This window comes from Helianthus annuus, chromosome 17 (genome assembly GCF_002127325.2).
Source record: "Helianthus annuus cultivar XRQ/B chromosome 17, HanXRQr2.0-SUNRISE, whole genome shotgun sequence".
Lineage (NCBI taxonomy): Eukaryota > Viridiplantae > Streptophyta > Magnoliopsida > Asterales > Asteraceae > Helianthus > Helianthus annuus.
In genome coordinates this window covers 112,188,320-112,206,627 of record NC_035449.2, presented here as the reverse complement: position 1 = coordinate 112,206,627, position 18,308 = coordinate 112,188,320, and positions in this window count along the sequence as shown.

Genomic DNA, 18,308 nt, shown 5'->3' with positions numbered 1-18,308 from the left:
TGTATTTACCCCAGTCCCTAAGACTGAACCTCCCCAGCTACTAAGGCTGAACCTCCCCAGCCACTAAGGCTGAACCTTCCCAGCCACTAAGGCTGAACCTTCCCAGCCACTAAGGCTGAACCTCCTAGTTATGAAAATCATTCACATTTCAAAAATACGCATTTGTTTTGTAAAAACCGGTATGTTTAGTATAAACCTTTCGTAAATCATTTGAGTTCCTCGAAATCCATTCGTATATTATTTAGAAATGCGAGTTTTGCGTCCGTTTAAAAGATTTGTATATTCTTGCAAAACGTGCTTTGTCTAAAAATATGCAGTCTTTGTTTATCGAAAACTTTGTATGTTTCTGAAAATCGTGCATGTCTTTCCACCCCGAAAACATTTACAAAAATGTAAAACAGTAAAAAGTGGGGGTTATGAACTCACCTGAATTGTCTTGTGCAAAGCTAGCTATATATGACTTTGCGATGTCGTTTCCAAGACTTGACTTGCTAGCGTGCATTCTACAATATTCCTAACACGGGATATCTAACAAGTTTCAAAATAAACGCGATACTAAACTACGTGTCACCGAGCTCTACCGAATCGTTAGTCGAACGATTCGACGGTAAGTTATTAACTTAACGAAAATGTCTAAGTTAAACTTTGTTTAGTTTCGCTTAATGTCGTTAATAATCAAAAAGTCTTGAAAAGACTTGATTCTTGAGAGATTTAAAATAAATAAATATTTATTTAAAAATATATAAATATATCGTTGAAGTTGCTTATCGTCCCGAGAAGTCGTACGCGTATAAAAAGAATGTTTATATGAAAGTATCATATAACAATTTCGCATCATAAATTGCGTCTTGTATATATTCGTCAAAGTATATGTAGATGCCGTTTAGGCGTTTTAAAATAAATATAAAAATTATATTTACTTCATATGGTGTCCGTCGTGTGGTCGTTTAGAATAACTATAATAGTTATATTTATTTTCATAAAAGAAGCGTCGAGTTGTTATGTCTGAAAAATAAACATATAACTATATTTGTTTTTATAAAAGAATTCGTATCGTACGATATTTGAAATAAATATATACTATATTTATCTTTATAACAAGTATGAGTCGTTTGAGGTTTAAAATAAATATGAAATTATATTTACCTCTATAAAAGAATTCGTATTGTATAATACTTGAAATAAATATACAAACTATATTTATTTTTGTAGAAACGAATTCATGTTACTTGAAATACATGTATAAACTATATTCGTTTTATAAAAGAAGTCCGAATTGTTTGATGTCGAAATGATTATATAAAATCTTATTTATGTTACAAAAGCATTTATGTTATTGGTGTTTCCGCAAGATATGACGTGTTGTCGAAATACTATGTGTCACGGTCCCCGCGCCCGGTTGGACCCGGTCCAGGAGCCGCGAGACAGAAACCTGTGGTACAGCGGAAGTCTAGCAGGATCGTTTAAACTTGAAAATGCCCGAGTATTATTTATTAAATAATTCGGGATAAACCCCATAATTTATAGTAGAGGAATCTCATAGGAATTCCCTTATTTTACAAAACATGTTTATTTATTTATTTATTTATTTGAGCCACTACTTCAAGCTTGGGAGTGCTTCGTAGCACTTGTTCTTGATTCACAGTAGGTCACCTGAAACATGTTTTAAAAATATTTTGTCAGCGGGGAAATACTGAGTGAATCATTCATCTTGATAAAATGACACATAGCTATAAATTACAGCATAAAAGCGATTACAATGGCCTTTATCTTATTTTTATCTGGCCTTGCTACCCGTGTGACGATGGTCATACCACTATTGGGTCCAGTCACCCAAGTAGTGACGTTTTGTCACTGTTTGGATTTATTAGCCTAACCGTGAGAAATTAGTAATGTGCACAATACCCCACTAGCCAGTGATTAAGATAACCACGACTTAATCCCTGTAATTATAACATTTTGAAAATAATTTGGAGTATTGTAAAACAATTGATAAAAAGAGAATGACTCACATTGCAAGTTTATACGGGCAGGGTTTAGCCTACAGATAAGCCGAATAACCTAGTTTAAACAATAATGCACACGAACCAGGTTAGTAACTAATACAACATTTACGACTACTCACGAGATACAACCCTCACAAAGAATGACAAAGTGCCATACTAAACATCCATCAAATTAATGACGAATGACAAAGTATAACCCTAATGCGGGCAGCACTTAAACATCCATTGGATAGTTTTAATCGATCGGATATTTAATCGTAGCAGCGATCGAGTTAATACCCGGTATTGTGGCAGCACCTCACTATATGAAATTATAATTTTGAACAACCTAACTTCGTTTTTGAAAGTTTCGTCGACACATAATGAAAGTCCCATGCACAGGCTATTTATAGCCTGAAATTGGGTTTTACGCGGCCCGCGTAAACCCACACTTATATCTTACGCGGCCCGCGAGGCCGCCTAGTCTAGGCGTAGGTCTGCTTGGTCACAAGTAGGGTCACCCGGTAATCAACACGTGGTCCCGAAATACTTATCTGGTCAAACGTAAGTTGACGCGGCTCACGTAAGGCTAAGCTATTCCTTACGCGGCCCGCCTGAAACCCAATTTTCTTGATTTTCTTGATTTTTCATGTACAGTAGGGTTTCAGGGTTCCGGGTTCGTAATTATGGGTCGTCTAGGGATATTTTTGAAGGTCCTTACATCCTCCCCACCTTATTTAGAATCTCGTCCTCGAGATTTACTGGAATAAGTGTGGATACTTTCCCTTCATCTCTGATTCTAGCTCCCAAGTATATTTAGATCCTCTTTTTGAATCCTACTTGACTTTGACCAATACCAGTTGTTTGTGCTTGAGGAACTTGATTTTTCTATCCTCAATCTGCAATGGTTTCTCCACGAATTTCAGTTTTTCGTTTACTTCCACATCTTGAAGAGGTACTACCAGAGATTCGTCAGATAAACATTTCTTGAGGTTAGATATATGAAACACATCGTGTACTCCAGCTAATTCTTCTGGTAGGTGTAAGCGATAAGCAACTGGTCCTATACGTTGAATTACTAGGAAAGGTCCTACGTACCTTGGACTCAGCTTTCCTTTCTTACCGAACCGTACTACTCCTTTCCAAGGAGAAACTTTTAAGAGTACCTTGTCTCCGATTTGGAATTCGAGTGGCTTGCGTCGATTGTCTGCATAACTTTTCTGGCGATCTCGAGCCGTTTTTAATCTTTCCTTGATTTGAGTTATCTTGTCGGTGGTCTCTTGCACAATTTCAGGACCGGATAATTGACTTTCTCCTATTTCTGCCCAACAAACTGGAGTTCTACACTTTCGTCCATACAGTGCTTCGAAAGGGGCAGCTTCGATGCTTGAATGATAACTATTGTTATAGGAGAATTCAATTAAGGATAGATGATCATCCCAGTTTCCACCAAAATCTATTACACATGCCCTGAGCATGTCTTCCAGGGTTTGAATTGTTCTTTCACTTTGTCCATCTGTTTGGGGATGATAAGCTGTACTTAAATTTAATCGTGTACCCATGGCTTCTTGGAAACTTGTCCAGAAGTGTGAAGTGAAACGACTATCCCTATCCGATACAATAGAGTGGAACTCCATGTAAGGATACTACTTCGTCTACGTACAACTTGGCTAACCTTTCCATGCTAAAGGTCTCCTTCATAGGTAGAAAATGAGCTGACTTAGTTAATCTATCCACAATTACCCAAATTGCATCATTACCTTTTCTGGTTTTGGGTAACTTAGTAACGAAATCCATGGTTATTAGTTCCCATTTCCAAACAGGCATTTCTAGTTGTTGGAATAACCCTGAAGGTTTCTGGTGTTCTGCCTTAACTTGCGAACAAGTAAGACACTTAGATACATAACTAGCTATATCCTTTTTCATTCTTATCCACCAGAAATTATTTCTTAAATCTTGGTACATCTTATTATTTCCAGGGTGCATAGTATACCTAGATTTATGGGCTTCCTCTAAAATCTTATTCCTTAAATCTCCCTGTTTAGGTATCCAAATTCTTTTCTTATGGAATCTCCAAATTCCATCAGCTCCTTGTTCTAATTATTTTATTCGTCCTTTCATTTCTTCAGTATTATCTTTGATTGCTGTTGCTTGAGTATTCTTCAATTGTTCCATTAAATCTAACTGGAGATTTATTCTAAGAGCACGGACTCGCTTTTGTTTTTCATGATACTTACGACTTAAGGCATCTGCAACTACATTTGCCTTTCCTTCGTGATATTGAATATCACAATCGTAGTCGCTTAGAATTTCCATCCATCTTCTTTGCCCCATGTTTAATTCTTTCTGCCCAAATATATACCTTAAGCTTTTATGATCCGTATAGACAGTAAACTTACTTCCATACAGATAATGCCTCCAAATCTTAAGGGCAAAAATTACTGCTCCTAATTCTAAGTCGTGAGTCGTATAATTTTCTTCATGCTTTTTCAATTGCCTTGAGGCATACGCAATTACCTTTTTGCGTTGCATTAACACACATCCTAATCCTAGCGTAGAAGCATCGCAGTAGACTTCAAAATCTTCTGTTCCTTCTGGCAAAGCTAAGATTGGGGCATTTGTTAACTTTTGCTTTAAAATCCTAAAAGCCTCATCCTGTCTGGGTCCCCATTCAAATTTCACAGCTTTACAGGTTAGCTTAGTTAATGGAACTGCTATCTTAGAAAAATATTTAATTAATCGCCTGTAATATCCGGCCAATCCTAGAAAACTTCTAACTTCTGTAGCTGATTGCGGGGCCTTCCATTGGTGATCGCTTCAATCTTGGAGGGATCTACGTGAATGCCTTTGTGATTCCCCATGTGTCCTAAAAATTGTGTGACAACTGTGATCTGTAATCATCGTTTTATGTAAAACAATGTCCGATAATAATAAAACAATATGCTTTGGTGTTATTATGTGCTTTAGTGTTAATATATGTGCATTGTGTTTCACAAATTTACAATTGATTCGATTCCGATTTCAAGCTTTAGATCACCTTCTGGAAGGTTATACGCAAACTGGTGCTTAAACGCAATCAGTTTAACGCAACATACACTCCGGAACTGTGACGTAAGCCAAACATACCCTAAATATCCTTTACATAACTTAGAAATAAGTTTTGAAAGATTCGGTATGGCAAAAACATGACTATTTGAACTAAAGAACTAATTACAACAAACCTGCGAAACGAGCGTTGGTGACCGCCCGGATAATATTTAAATCCAGAAGATATTCTGTTATGATTAAAATCTTATTTTAATCAGGTTCGTGTTGAAAAATAAATTAAAACGCTTAAAAACGTTATTTTCCAAGTTTAAGCACGTACCGCGTGTTTCTGCGCGACACAGTGCTTTTACTGCGAAACGCGGACAACGCAGCCAGTCTCAGCAACTGAAATTTATTTCAGTAATATTTTTTGGCGAGTTTATTTTTATAAAAAAAAAATAAAAATAATTTAGAACGCCATAAACCGGGATTTATACGCTAGATAAAATACCCGGTACCCGATTAAACACCTACTTCTATCCTATTTACCATCAAAATTACATTTAACCCCCCCCCATATACAAATTTTCGGTCAAATTATTATGGTGGCCCCACCAAAATATTGCAAGATCTCCAAAATATTGTATTTGATCTTATTGTGGACACTTGTAATGCATGCTTCACTCCAAATCCACTACATATCCTTCCATATCTTCTTCATACCTAAGCAAGATCACTCAAACTCCCTCACTCTCTCTCCCTCCCAACCGTCCACCACCTACTTTCTCTATCTTCATCTTCTTCAAGCTTCCTTCATCCAATTTCAACTCCATTTCAAGCATGTTTCAAGTGGTTGTGAAGATCCAAGGGTGTTCCTAGATCCATTCAAGTGATTACAAGCTCCATATCATCAAAATCTCATCAACAACCTACTTGAATCTTGAAGGTATAACATTTATGTTAAAATCATACTTTAGATTCTTGGATGATTCTTGATGATTTGAAGTTTCTCATGAATCTTGGGATTTTCACTAAACTTGAAACCTAAAATGAAATGGGTCTTGATACAAAAAAATGGTGGTGATATATGTGTATGTATAACCGTATATATATTTGTGTGGATGAGTCTTGAAATTTGATTTCTTGTTAAATACATGTTTATGTTGTTGCATGTCCTAGAAAAATGGTCTAAATGCAAGTATTTGATGATTTGTGCAAGAAGTGATAAAAAAAATGGTTGTATGACAAAACTGATTTTGATCAGATTATAAACACTAAAAATGACATTTTTTGGTGTAATATAATGGCATAAAACTTTGACATAGGGTTGATAGCTTTGCATGTTGTACATATAGCTTAAAAAGTGGTGAAATAGGTGAAATTTGCATGATTTATATGCTCTATTTAAGACCTGCACTAATGTGAGTATAACCATTATTTTATTCAGTAAATAACATGGGTTGTGTCAAAATTTCAAGTCGTTTCGATTTGGGATGGTTCGGGTAACGTTTGATGCAAAACTATGCGGTAAAACGGTAAAAAATCGCCTTTTCGGAGGATTTTTATTAAACTGTTTTAGATCAGTAACCAAACTGATATTTTTGGTATAAAAATAAGTATTTTAACTTATATTAAGTTTACTTGGTGATTGGTTAGTCATACGTGACTTCCGACGCCCAAAAATGTCACCGAATCGCTAAAATAAGTGTTTTTCAACATAACTAGAATGGGTTGTTCATAAGTAAATTTGATGTGTCACAATGTGCTATGTGTTTTACAATATGGGTATGATGATGTGTTAGCATTGACAAGATTATGCGTGTTACGCTTGAGTATATGTATATATACAAATACACCAAAATAATCAAAAATAATAACTTTTCGAGAAAACTCAAAGTTATGTGGAAATCCTAAGTATCGGAGAAACTTCGGTATTTATGTGAACTTTGATTATTAAAAATCATCCTTACTTTATTTAGGACGCATAAACAATTTGAGGGATTGTGTTAACTTTTAAAAACGCACCCAAGGTGAGTACATAGTTCCCCTATTTTACTGTTTTCAAAGGTTTTGGGGTGATTCATATGTATCAAAACGATTTTGATATTTTAACGATGGTTTCACAACGATTGAGGTGGTTTATACAAAACTAATAACGATTTCGATAAGGTGTACACGACTTGTTGGTTGTAATTACATAACGAATGACATTCATTAGCATTGATCAAGCCGACCAGTATTAGGTTATGGTACCATAGGATCTGACAAATCCCGTTATTGCACTGCACCCATGGTTATGTGTGGGGGTCGTGGGTAACGACTGAATCTGATGATTGTTAACTTACCCTTTGGTGGTTTGTTAATACGAAACGAGTGAACAATAAACGAGTCACACAGGTTTGAATGTTGTTAACGAGACGACCAAAAGTAGTTCCACTACTAAAACAAATACGATTTTGAGACAAGTTAAACAATTTGAAACGAGATACACGAGGTGAAACGAGTAAACGATTGGTTTTGGGCAATGATTAGCTAATGGGACGGGTGTAGTATGATAGTATCATGATAGATGCGCTGCTGGTACATCTTATGTATATAAGTGCTTCTATCATATTACATTGCGTGTCGTTATTTAGCTCACCGAGGAAACGATTTTGAACAATATCACACAACGATGTTTTTCTAAGAGATATAAATTATACGAGTTTTTACGAGATGTTTTTACAAATTGATTTTCAAAAGCAAATGTTTTTGGGTTAAGAATCATGGCTACGAGGTTTTATAAACTATAACCCACTTGAATCAAGTTGGTTAATTAAGTTGCAACATTATACTCTTTTCAAAACAAAGTTTTTACTAAAGTATTGCAACACTTAAACTAGCCATGAATTCGACACTCCTTTAAAACCTATGTACTCGCCAGCATTTCTTTGCTGACTAAGTTTTTACATATGTTTCAGGTGTTGCTACTTGAATGACTGCTAGGATGCATGCGTCACATAGGATCTGGACGAGGCCTTAGTGACATAATAACTATGATAGACAATATAAAACTTATTTATTCTATGTTAAGACAATGCAATGCTTAATATTATCAATAAAACGAAACACTTTTTGTATCCATGGTTGTGAAACGATTGCTTCTGTTACAACAATCCCCGATGTTTCCGCCACGGTTTGTTGTCCTACGTGGTCGGGGTGTGACAGAAGAAAGTTGGTATCAGAGCCAATGGTTATAGGGAATTAGGTTATTAGTAATGCTTGACCTAGACTATAACTTTAGGACCCTAACACAAGTTTACTTGTGTTTAGATTTTAAAACAATACCATCACCTATCCTTAGGTGATAACCACAACAAGAACACAAATCCGAATCTGCTTCGAAAATTAATCATCTGTTCTAGGATGATTGATTACTAGGTTTTGAACCCTCTGTTTTATGGTTTTGAACCCTTCCCATTTAATTCATATTTGGCTTAGTGCCTTTTTAATTTTCAAAATCTCGTCGAAGTTTGGGTTAAAATAATGTGAACACGTGCAAACTGGAAGAGTGAATGCCTGTACCCTGAGTTTTCTGTCTAAGGCTAGAGTGTTCGTACAAATCCACATAATCGGACCAGTCACTCTTACCTGGGAACTATTGGGGTGAGTGTTCACTTATAGGCGAGCATGTCTTCGTGATGCATTATTTTGATTCATTTACTTTGATTAGTCACTGCGTGTCGTTTGTTTGTTCGAGGTAACGAACAAATGATCGCATTCCTTGTGTTTTGTTGATACATCTTACGCTTTTTTTTTTCTAAATTATCAACCTTACCCGTTTCTCATATTTCCTTGTTAGACAATGCCTCCACGACGTGAAGCACAGTCTTTCACCATTGAAGAGATCGCAGCCCTAGTCTCTCAACAAGTAGCTGCTGTGCTTCCCGGTGTTGTAACTCAAGTTCACGAAATATACAACAATAACAATAATAACAACAACAATGCGCAGTGTAATTTCAAGAACTTCAATTCCGCTAAACCTCTAAAGTTTTCTGGGTCGCAAGGAGCAACTGCGCTCCTACAGTGGTTCGAGAGTATTGAGAACACATTCAGGCATGTGCAGTGTCCGGATGCACGTAAGGTTGAATTTGCTTCAAGCGTGTTTGAGAAGCGAGCGCTTACCTGGTGGAATGGTATTATGCGCGATAGGGGTGCCGAAGTGGCATTGGCACAAACATGGAATGAGCTTCGGGCTCTCATGATGAGAGAGTTCTGTCCCCGTCACGAGATTCGAGCCTTGGAGCGAGAGTTTGACGATCTAAAACAAGATGGGGCTGAACATCGTGCGTACACGGATCGCTTTGAGGAACTCAGTCTATTGTGTCCCACCATGGTTACCCCACCAGACAAAGCGATAGAAAGATATATCGATGGTCTACCCGATTCTATGCTGGATATTGTGACCGCTGTGAATCCCACTACCCTTCGTCAAGCGATCGAGTTATCTGCTACCTTGACTGAATCCCAAGTCAGAAAGGGTAAACTCACCCGCAAGGGTGACAAGAAGAAATCATCTGATTCTGCGAAAGACAAGAAGAAGGGTAAAGGTAAAGAAGGTGAGTCGTCGAAGAAATCAAGGAAGCGAAAGGGTGCACATAACTTTGCTGTTACAGCACAGACTGCTCAGAACCCTCAGAACCCACCGACTCAACCTCCTGCAAAGAAAGCATATGCTGGTACCGCACCACATTGTGCTCGCTGCAACGGTCATCATGTTGCACAACAAGCATGTAAGCAATGCACGACGTGTGGTAGATTTGGGCATTTGGCCAATGTTTGTCGTTCAGGGCAAAATCAAGTTGCCCAGGTTCAAGCTCCGGCACAAGGGAATGCTGCTAGATTCCCACCAGGTTCATGTTTTAATTGTGGAGAGTTTGGCCACTTCCGCAACAACTGCCCGAGGCTGGCAAATGCTAATGCAAATCCGAATGCGAACGCCAATGTGAATCCTGCTCAAGGGCGAGCATACAATTTGAATGCAAACGAAGCGAGGGCCGACAACGAGGTTGTTAACGGTACGTTTCTTGTTAATAATCAACCCGCATCTATTCTTTTTGATTCTGGTGCCGATCGAAGTTTTGTTTCGTTATCTTTTGAACCTTTGCTTGCGATACCTAGAACTAAATTAAGGAAACCCTTATCTGTCGAAGTTGCTACTGGTAAACCTCTTGTTCTCGATTCTGTTATTCGTGATTGTCAGTTGAACCTTGATAGCCATCTTTTTCCTATTGACCTCACGCCAATGCAACTTGGGAGCTTCGACGTCATCGTTGGAATGGATTGGTTAACCAAACACCACGCTGAGGTGGTTTGTTTCGATAAGATTGTTCGTATTCCTCTTCCGTCTGGCGATGTTTTGGAAGTTCGTGGAGAGAAGCCATCTGGCGGTTTGAAGCTTATGTCGTGTACAAAGGCCCAAAGATATTTAAGAAAGGGATATGTTGCTTTTCTAGCACATGTCACCGAGGAGAGAAGCAAAAGTAAGAGTATCCAGGATATTCCGATTGTTCGGGATTATCCAGAGGTGTTTCCCGATGAACTGCCTGGTTTGCCTTCAGTTCGTCAAGTTGAGTTTCATATCGACCTTGTACCTAATGCCAACCCGATTGTGAAAGCACCTTATCGTCTTGCACCGTCAGAGATGCAAGAGTTATCGAAACAGCTTCAAGAGTTATCTGATAAAGGATTCATCCGTCCGAGTTATTCACCTTGGGGAGCTCCTGTCCTCTTCGTGAAAAAGAAAGATGGGTCTTTTCGAATGTGTATCGATTATCGTGAGCTTAATAAGCTTACCATCAAGAATCGATATCCCCTACCTCGAATTGATGATCTCTTTGACCAGCTGCAAGGTGCTTCATGTTTTTCTAAGATCGATCTGCGTTCTGGGTATCATCAACTTCGTGTTCTCGAAGAAGATATTCCCAAAACTGCTTTCCGCACGAGATATGGGCATTACGAGTTCACAGTCATGCCTTTTGGCTTGACGAATGCTCCAGCTATCTTTATGGACTTAATGAATAGGGTCTGTAAACCTTATTTAGATAAGTTCATTATTGTGTTCATCGACGATATCCTCATTTATTCGAAGACTCGAGCCGATCACGAGCAACACCTTCGCTTAACGTTGGAACTCCTTAAGAAGGAACAACTTTTCGCTAAATTCTCCAAGTGTGAATTCTGGCTTAAAGAAGTTCAGTTTCTTGGTCATATAGTCAACGAGCAGGGTATTCATGTGGATCCATCCAAGATTGCTGCTATTAAGGAGTGGAATACACCGACAACGCCGACAGAGATTCGATCTTTTCTTGGTCTTGCCGGTTATTATCGTCGATTCATTTCTAATTTCTCGAAGATTGCGGTTCCACTCACTGCTTTGACTCAGAAGAATAAGCCTTTTGAGTGGGGACCCAAGCAAGAAGAAGCGTTCCAAACACTGAAGCAGAAGTTATGTAATGCTCCTGTTCTATCTCTGCCCGAGGGAAACGATGATTTCGTTGTCTATTGCGATGCATCCAACTTAGGCCTTGGTTGCGTCCTCATGCAACGAGGTAAAGTTATTGCATATGCATCTCGACAGCTGAAAATCCACGAGAAGAACTACACGACTCATGATCTCGAGTTAGGAGCTGTGGTTTTCGCGCTTAAAATCTGGAGACATTATCTTTATGGCACGAAGTGTGTGGTTTTCACAGACCACAAAAGCCTCCAGTATATTCTTAATCAGAAAGAGCTGAACATGAGGCAACGACGTTGGGTGGAACTCTTGAACGACTACGATTGCGAAATTCGCTACCATCCTGGTAAGGCGAATGTCGTGGCCGATGCGCTTAGTCGAAAAGAGCGAGTCAAGCTTCATTCCGTTCAAACTCTATCAGATCTTCAAACTCGTGTTCTTCAAGCTCAGCAATTTTGTGTTTCACAGAATTTGATGGGTATGGAATTACCACATCAACTTGAGCTTAAACTCGAAGCAAAAAGCGATGGTTTGCTTTATTTCAAGGATCGTTTGTGGGTCCCGAAACAAGACGATCTCCGCACCCTAGTGATGGACGAATCTCACAAGTCCCGATATTCTATCCATCCTGGTGCTGATAAAATGTACAAGGATCTTCGTACTAAGTTCTGGTGGCCTGGTATGAAGAAAGATGTTGCCTTGTACGTATCAAAATGCCTAACTTGTCTTAAAGTCAAGGCTGAACATCAACGACCTTCTGGTTTGCTTGTACAACCAGAGATACCGGTTTGGAAGTGGGAGAACATTGCGATGGATCTCATCACTAAGCTACCGCGTACTTCAAAGGGTCATGATGCTATTTGGGTTGTTATCGATCGATTAACTAAGTCAGCTCATTTTCTCCCGATTCGCGAGGACCTATCTGCTGATAAACTTGCAAAGATTTATGTTGATGAGATTGTATCACGACATGGTGTTCCTTTGGATATCATTTCTGATCGTGATGCTCGATTTTCATCTCATTTTTGGAAGGCCATGCAATCTGCTTTGGGAACCCAACTAAATCTAAGCACTGCCTATCATCCCCAAACAGATGGTCAATCTGAGAGGACGATTCAAACTTTGGAGGATATGCTTAGAGCATGCGTGATGGACTTTGGTGGTAATTGGGATTCTCATTTACCATTGATCGAGTTCTCATACAATAATAGTTATCATGCTAGCATTAAGATGGCACCATTCGAAGCTCTCTACGGTCGAAAATGTCGTTCACCTGTCTGTTGGGATGAGACCGGTGAAGCTCAGCTTACTGGACCTGAGATCATTCTGGAAGCAACAGACAAAATCAAGAAAATTCGCGATAATCTTGTGACAGCTAGAAGCCATCAAAAGAGTTATGCGGATTTAGGACGCAAGCCCTTGGAACTTCAAGTCGGAGACCGTGTCCTGCTCAAGGTTTCACCTTGGAAAGGAGTCGTGAGATTTGGAAAGAAAGGAAAACTTGCACCTCGATATGTTGGACCATTTAAGATTGTTGAAAGAATCGGAAAGGTTGCCTATCGACTAGAGCTACCTCCAGAGCTTGGAAATGTTCATCCGACTTTTCACGTGTCCAATCTGCGAAAGTGTTTAGCTGACGCTGATCTTCACGTCCCTCTCGACGAGATTCAAATCGATGAAACGATGCACTTTATCGAGAAACCTGTGGAGATAGTGGACCGTTCATACAAACAGTTGAAAGGCAAACGGATTCATTTGGTCAAGGTTCGCTGGGAATCCAAGCGTGGCCCCGAGTTTACTTGGGAACATAAGGACCAGATGAAGGAGAAATATCCGTATCTGTTTTCACGAGCTTCCTCTAGTTAAAATTTCGGGACGAAATTTCCTAAAGTAGGGGAGACTGTGACAACTGTGATCTGTAATCATCGTTTTATGTAAAACAATGTCCGATAATAATAAAACAATATGCTTTGGTGTTATTATGTGCTTTAGTGTTAATATATGTGCATTGTGTTTCACAAATTTACAATTGATTCGATTCCGATTTCAAGCTTTAGATCACCTTCTGGAAGGTTATACGCAAACTGGTGCTTAAACGCAATCAGTTTAACGCAACATACACTCCGGAACTGTGACGTAAGCCAAACATACCCTAAATATCCTTTACATAACTTAGAAATAAGTTTTGAAAGATTCGGTATGGCAAAAACATGACTATTTGAACTAAAGAACTAATTACAACAAACCTGCGAAACGAGCGTTGGTGACCGCCCGGATAATATTTAAATCCAGAAGATATTCTGTTATGATTAAAATCTTATTTTAATCAGGTTCGTGTTGAAAAATAAATTAAAACGCTTAAAAACGTTATTTTCCAAGTTTAAGCACGTACCGCGTGTTTCTGCGCGACACAGTGCTTTTACTGCGAAACGCAGACAACGCAGCCAGTCTCAGCAACTGAAATTTATTTCAGTAATATTTTTTGGCGAGTTTATTTTTATAAAAAAAAATAAAAATAATTTAGAACGCCATAAACCGGGATTTATACGCTAGATAAAATACCCGGTACCCGATTAAACACCTACTTCTATCCTATTTACCATCAAAATTACATTTAACCCCCCCCCCCCCATATACAAATTTTCGGTCAAATTATTATGGTGGCCCCACCAAAATATTGCAAGATCTCCAAAATATTGTATTTGATCTTATTGTGGACACTAGTAATGCATGCTTCACTCCAAATCCACTACATATCCTTCCATATCTTCTTCATACCTAAGCAAGATCACTCAAACTCCCTCACTCTCTCTCCCTCCCAACCGTCCACCACCTACTTTCTCTATCTTCATCTTCTTCAAGCTTCCTTCATCCAATTTCAACTCCATTTCAAGCATGTTTCAAGTGGTTGTGAAGATCCAAGGGTGTTCCTAGATCCATTCAAGTGATTACAAGCTCCATATCATCAAAATCTCATCAACAACCTACTTGAATCTTGAAGGTATAACATTTATGTTAAAATCATACTTTAGATTCTTGGATGATTCTTGATGATTTGAAGTTTCTCATGAATCTTGGGATTTTCACTAAACTTGAAACCTAAAATGAAATGGGTCTTGATACAAAAAAATGGTGGTGATATATGTGTATGTATAACCGTATATATATTTGTGTGGATGAGTCTTGAAATTTGATTTCTTGTTAAATACATGTTTATGTTGTTGCATGTCCTAGAAAAATGGTCTAAATGCAAGTATTTGATGATTTGTGCAAGAAGTGATAAAAAAATGGTTGTATGACAAAACTGATTTTGATCAGATTATAAACACTAAAAATGACATTTTTTGGTGTAATATAATGGCATAAAACTTTGACATAGGGTTGATAGCTTTGCATGTTGTACATATAGCTTAAAAAGTGGTGAAATAGGTAAAATTTGCATGATTTATATGCTCTATTTAAGACCTGCACTAATGTGAGTATAACCATTATTTTATTCAGTAAATAACATGGGTTGTGTCAAAATTTCAAGTCGTTTCGATTTGGGATGGTTCGGGTAACGTTTGATGCAAAACTATGCGGTAAAACGGTAAAAAATCGCCTTTTCGGAGGATTTTTATTAAACTGTTTTAGATCAGTAACCAAACTGATATTTTTGGTATAAAAATAAGTATTTTAACTTATATTAAGTTTACTTGGTGATTGGTTAGTCATACGTGACTTCCGACGCCCAAAAATGTCACCGAATCGCTAAAATAAGTGTTTTTCAACATAACTAGAATGGGTTGTTCATAAGTAAATTTGATGTGTCACAATGTGCTATGTGTTTTACAATATGGGTATGATGATGTGTTAGCATTGACAAGATTATGCGTGTTACGCTTGAGTATATGTATATATACAAATACACCAAAATAATCAAAAATAATAACTTTTCGAGAAAACTCAAAGTTATGTGGAAATCCTAAGTATCGGAGAAACTTCGGTATTTATGTGAACTTTGATTATTAAAAATCATCCTTACTTTATTTAGGACGCATAAACAATTTGAGGGATTGTGTTAACTTTTAAAAACGCACCCAAGGTGAGTACATAGTTCCCCTATTTTACTGTTTTCAAAGGTTTTGGGGTGATTCATATGTATCAAAACGATTTTGATATTTTAACGATGGTTTCACAACGATTGAGGTGGTTTATACAAAACTAATAACGATTTCGATAAGGTGTACACGACTTGTTGGTTGTAATTACATAACGAATGACATTCATTAGCATTGATCAAGCCGACCAGTATTAGGTTATGGTACCATAGGATCTGACAAATCCCGTTATTGCACTGCACCCATGGTTATGTGTGGGGGTCGTGGGTAACGACTGAATCTGATGATTGTTAACTTACCCTTTGGTGGTTTGTTAATACGAAACGAGTGAACAATAAACGAGTCACACAGGTTTGAATGTTGTTAACGAGACGACCAAAAGTAGTTCCACTACTAAAACAAATACGATTTTGAGACAAGTTAAACAATTTGAAACGAGATACACGAGGTGAAACGAGTAAACGATTGGTTTTGGGCAATGATTAGCTAATGGGACGGGTGTAGTATGATAGTATCATGATAGATGCGCTGCTGGTACATCTTATGTATATAAGTGCTTCTATCATATTACATTGCGTGTCGTTATTTAGCTCACCGAGGAAACGATTTTGAACAATATCACACAACGATGTTTTTCTAAGAGATATAAATTATACGAGTTTTTACGAGATGTTTTTACAAATTGATTTTCAAAAGCAAATGTTTTTGGGTTAAGAATCATGGCTACGAGGTTTTATAAACTATAACCCACTTGAATCAAGTTGGTTAATTAAGTTGCAACATTATACTCTTTTCAAAACAAAGTTTTTACTAAAGTATTGCAACACTTAAACTAGCCATGAATTCGACACTCCTTTAAAACCTATGTACTCGCCAGCATTTCTTTGCTGACTAAGTTTTTACATATGTTTCAGGTGTTGCTACTTGAATGACTGCTAGGATGCATGCGTCACATAGGATCTGGACGAGGCCTTAGTGACATAATAACTATGATAGACAATATAAAACTTATTTATTCTATGTTAAGACAATGCAATGCTTAATATTATCAATAAAACGAAACACTTTTTGTATCCATGGTTGTGAAACGATTGCTTCTGTTACAACAATCCCCGATGTTTCCACCACGGTTTGTTGTCCTACGTGGTCGGGGTGTGACAAATTGCACTTCTTGGAGCCAAAATTCAGACTTTGAGAATTTGGCATAAAGCTTCTCCTTTCTTAACAAAGTTAAGAGTGCATGCAGGTGCTCACAATGTTCCTCCTGACTTTTGGAGTAAATAAGTATATCGTTGATGAAAACGATTACAAATTTATCCAAATACGGTTTACAGATCCTATTTATCATGTCCATGAATGCTGCAGGAGCATTAGTTAATCCGAAGGGCATGAGTGTAAATTCGTAATGTCCATACCTAGTTCTGAAAGCAGTTTTGGGTATGTCTTCTTCTTGTACTTTCAATTGATGATATCCGGAGCGCAAATCTATCTTGGAAAAATATCTAGCTCCTTGCAATTGATCAAAAAGATCATCAATCCTAGGTAATGGGTATCGATTCTTAATTGTAACCTTGTTTAATTCTCTATAATCGATACACACTCTCATCGCTCCATCCTTTTTCTTTACAAACAACACTGGAGCTCCCCATGGAGAGGAACTTGGTTGTATAAATCCTTTACTTAGTAATTCATCTAACTGTTTCTTTAATTCCAGCATTTCAGTGGGTGCTAATCAATAGGGTGCCTTAGCTATCGTTATAGTTCCTGGGATTAGATGAATTCTAAATTCTACCTTCCTATCAGGTGGTAATCCTGGTAGGTCTTCTAGAAAGACATCTGGGTATTCTGATACTATTGGGATGTCCTCCAGTTTCTTACTTTTGGTATTAACAACTACCGAAACCATATATGCTATTCCTTGTTTTCTTGAATAACTGGCCAACTTCATTATTGAAGTAAATTTCAGTGGTTTTTGTGGCTTGTCTCCGGTAATCATTATTAACTTTCCTGTAGGTGTATGGATTTCTACGGAATTTTTATCACAGAGAATTCAAGCATGGTTGGCTACTAACCAATTCATTCCTAACACAACATCGAATCCGATTAAATTCATAGGTAATAGGTTTGCAGAAAATTTATGGCCTAAGAGTTCTATCTTTCCTTCTCGCAAAACCTTATCTATTTTAACAGAATTCCCATCTGCCGTTTCGACTGTAAAATTCTGCCTAAGGTTGGTTAAAGGTAATTTAAGAGCTTGGCAGAACATAGTATTTATAAAACTTTGGTTTGAACCAGAGTCAAATAATAATTTTGCATACACGTTGTGAACTAAGAACGTACCAGCTATGACGTCAGGAATTAGTTCAGCTTCCTGCGTAGTCAATTGAAAGGCTCTTGCGTTCTTTTTAGTATTTCCTTCTGCAGGCTTAGCCTTGTTATCTGCTGGTTTGACCAATTTCGGGCAATCTGGCTTGAAATGCTCGGCTTCTCCACAATTGTAGCAGACTGTCGCCTTCTTTTTCCTGCAATCTTCTTCTCGATGTCCTGGAATTTTGCAGTAGTTACAGCACCCTTTGCATTTTCCAAAATGCCTTCCTTTGCAGGTACTGCAAAATGGGGCAGTAGAAAATCGCCCTGTTCCTCTTTTCCTAAAGTTACTGCTATTACCCACACGAAATCCTTGGGTAATCTTTTGGGCTA